This window comes from Sardina pilchardus, chromosome 14 (assembly GCF_963854185.1).
Source record: "Sardina pilchardus chromosome 14, fSarPil1.1, whole genome shotgun sequence".
Lineage (NCBI taxonomy): Eukaryota > Metazoa > Chordata > Actinopteri > Clupeiformes > Clupeidae > Sardina > Sardina pilchardus.
Window position 1 is genome coordinate 2,308,060 of NC_085007.1, and position 2,574 is coordinate 2,310,633.

The following is a 2,574-nucleotide window of genomic DNA, read 5'->3' on the forward strand; positions in this document are numbered from 1 at the left end:
AGGAGAGGATAGGAGGAGGAAGAGAGGAGGAAACAGTGGAGGTGAGCCAGAGGAATTGTGCTGGATTGAATTCTGTGCGTGAGTGTGTGTGTGTGTGTGTGTGTGTGTGTGTGTGTGTGTGTGGCTGCAGTGCGCTGGTAAGAACGATTAATGGGCCTGTCTTAGCGGGAGCCTCATCTGCAGGACACCCAGACTCACACACACACACAAGTAAAGCCACACACACACACACACACACACACACACACATACAGAGACTCATGCAGCGGACACAGCGGCAGGGGGAACAGGTGCTTCCTGCCCCAGACCCAACTCCTGTGTGTGTGTGTGTGTGTGTGTGTGTGTGTGTGTGTGTGTGTGTGTGTGTGTGTGTGTGTGTGTTGGGGCCCTTGCTGCTGGGATCTGAATGCTGCCAGGTGTGCCCTCCAATCCAAAAGCACGTCCACCAGCAGTGTGTGTGTGTGTGTGTGTGTGTGTGTGTGTGTACAAAAGAGAGTGAATTAATGTGTGTGTGTGTGTGTGTGTACAAAAAAGAGTGAATGTGTGTGTGTGTGTGTGTGTGTGTGTGTATGTGTACAAAAGAGAGTGAGTGAATGAATGTGTGTGTGTGTGTGTGTGTGTGTGTGTGTGTGTGTGTGTGTGTGTGTGTGTGTGTACAAAAGAGAGTGAATGTGTGAGAAAGAAGGTTCCAATAGAAAATTGTGTGTGTGTGTGTGTGTGTGTGTGTGTGTGTGTGTGTGTGTGTGTGTGTGTGTGTGTGTGTGTGTGTGTGTGTGTTGTCGTCATGTCCCAGTCAAGGGGCTGTGGAACATGAACAAAAAGTAGATGGCAAAATGGAGCAATACAATCAAATGTGTTTATTTACAAAAATTATAAGAAGAAAAATATAAAGGAACGGAAAAATAAGGCTGCCCAAACGAAAGGCCTGAAAAAGAAGCCCTAGCCAATCCCCAGCTTTCTCCCCGCCTCTCACTCGGACGAGCGAGCGACACCCAATCACAGCGCCCGCCAATCAGGTGCTGTTTGCACAAGGGCCCGTCTGACATGAACAGACACACACGACACAGAAGGAAACAAGCAGACCAAAGCAAACACACACTGAGGCCCAGTACATGTGCATCTTGAAAAACACACTTTTGAGACTTTTTCCCTTCGTTTGTGCTTTGCGTTTACACACAAGCAGCGATATTCGAGTACGATTGAGAACGATTATTTCTAAAGACTCTGGCAAAACTGGAGATTTGGGAAAATTCTCGTTTTGTGTATGAATGTAAACTGAGAAAAAAGGAAGAGAAACAGAGCTTTAGGCAATCTACGCGCCAGAAGAGCTTCAGGCAATCTACGCGCAAGAAGTGCCACCTTTCTAGGCTGCACAATCTACGCCACCTTTCTAGGCTGCACAATCTACGCCACCTTTCTAGGCTGCACAATCTACGCCACCTTTCTAGGTTGCACAATCTACGCCACCTTTCTAGGCAGCACAATCTACGCCACCTTTCTAGGCTGCACAATCTACGCCACCTTTCTAGGCTGCACAATCTACGCCACCTTTCTAGGCTGCTCAATCACAGTATGTGGCAGTGGCCTACTTGCATCTGCACAAACATGCGAGCAATGTTTACATTTTCATTTGGCTATGGGGATCATGGATGAATTCAGAGTTGCTATGGGGATCATGGATGAATTCAGAGTTGCTATGGGGATCATGGATGAATTCAAAGTTGCTATGGGGATCATGGATGCATTCAGAGTTGCTATGGGGATCATGGATGAATTCAGAGTTGCTATGGGGATCATGGATGCATTCAGAGTTGCTATGGGGATCATGGATGCATTCAGAGTTGCTATGGGGATCATGGATGAATTCAGAACAGCAGCCGCAAAATGTTGGCGCCAACCCTTTCCGTTTTGAGACAGAGAAAGTGCTTTGTTGATGTTGTTGCTATTCAGGATTCTGATTGGCTAATGTGGGCTCGAGCTTCTTGTTTCATTACTACAGTACCTACAGGTTTGGCATGCTCTTAGCATCCTATAGACGGGTTAGTGTCAATCCGTGTGTGTTAACCCGTGTGTGTTAACCCGTGTGTGTTAACCCGTGTGTGTTAACCCGTGTGTGTTAACCCGTGTGTGTCAATCCGTGTGTGTTAACCCGTGTGTGTTAACCCGTGTGTGTTAACCCGTGTGTTAACCAGTGTGTGTTAACCCGTGTGTGTCAATCCGTGTGTGTTAACCCGTGTGTGTTAACCCGTGTGTTAACCCGTGCACAAACACACACACACACACACACACACACACACATACACCATCGCCTTATTTAGTCTGTATGAATCTGTGCTGTTAAAATATTTCCATCTGTATGTGTGAGCAAGCTTTCGTGTGCATGAGTGTTTGTGTAAGTCGATGTGCATGTGTGTGTGTGTGTGTCTCTGTGTGTGTGTGTGTATGTTTATTTGTGTGTGTGTGTGTGTGTGTGTGTGTGTGTGTGTGCGTCTGTTTATTTGTGTGTGTGTGTGCGTGTGCCTGTGTGTATAGCTCAAATCACTGCCATAGATCACACTCCCTGGAGGCACGGGC